Source organism: Cervus canadensis, chromosome 1 (genome assembly GCF_019320065.1).
Source record: "Cervus canadensis isolate Bull #8, Minnesota chromosome 1, ASM1932006v1, whole genome shotgun sequence".
Classification (NCBI taxonomy): Eukaryota; Metazoa; Chordata; class Mammalia; order Artiodactyla; family Cervidae; genus Cervus; species Cervus canadensis.
Window position 1 is genome coordinate 2280005 of NC_057386.1, and position 835 is coordinate 2280839.

Genomic DNA, 835 nt, shown 5'->3' on the forward strand with positions numbered 1-835 from the left:
GGAAGACCTCCTGTCTCAAAGGAAGGGCTTTGCCTGAGTGTCCCTCCCACTAAGCCACTGGTCAGGGGCAGCGGCCTGTGGACGGTAGAGCCTCGGCTGATACAGGATGCTGGATTCCTGAGCTCGGCAAGTGGGGCCCTTGTTCAGTGATCTTCCCTGTAGATGAAGATCTGTAATGGGCATTTTTATGTTGACACACACATCACTTGTTTTAAAAAAATATTTATTTATTTAGGCTGTGCTGGGCTTTAGCTGTGGCACGCAGGATTGAAGACGTGTGGCAGGCAAGACCTTTAATTGTGGCATGTGGGATCTAGTTCCCTGACTAGGGATCGAACCTGGGCCCCCTGCATTGGGAGCGCAGGGTCTTCACCACTGGACCACCAGGGAAGTTCCACCGATACCATTTGAACTTTCAAGTGTTAGGAGACACACCCAGGACCCCACACAGGCTACTGTAACATGACCATGTAGGCGCAAGAGTGCAGTTTAAGTATTTGAGGAGGAACAGCCTTCTTGGGAACTAAAGGCAGGAAGGATCACACACATTTAGAGCAAGCAGTGTCCCTGGCCTTGGTAGCGGACCTTGCACGGGGATTAATGTTCTAGGGGGAGGGAGGGGGTGGGATGAACCGAGAGAGCCGCACGGACGCCCAGACGCTGGGTGGCTCCTGCCGGCTCGGTCAGCCAGGCACGTCTGGCTCTGTGCGACCCCATGGACTGCAGCCCCCCAGGCTCCTCCGTCCATGGCATTTTCCAGGCAAGAGTACTGGAGTGGGTTGCCATTTCCTCCTCCAGGGGCTCTCCCGATCAGGGGGTTGAACTTGCATCTCCT

The 835-nt window shown here is 55.0% G+C and overlaps 1 non-coding gene across 1 annotated transcript; it reads right to left on the reverse strand.

Moving 5' to 3' along the window:
* Window positions 1-317: 317 nt before the first annotated feature.
* Window positions 318-390, reverse strand: TRNAG-CCC. The gene has a single exon. It is a non-coding gene; the product is annotated as a tRNA-Gly (tRNA).
* Window positions 391-835: the final 445 nt, after the last annotated feature.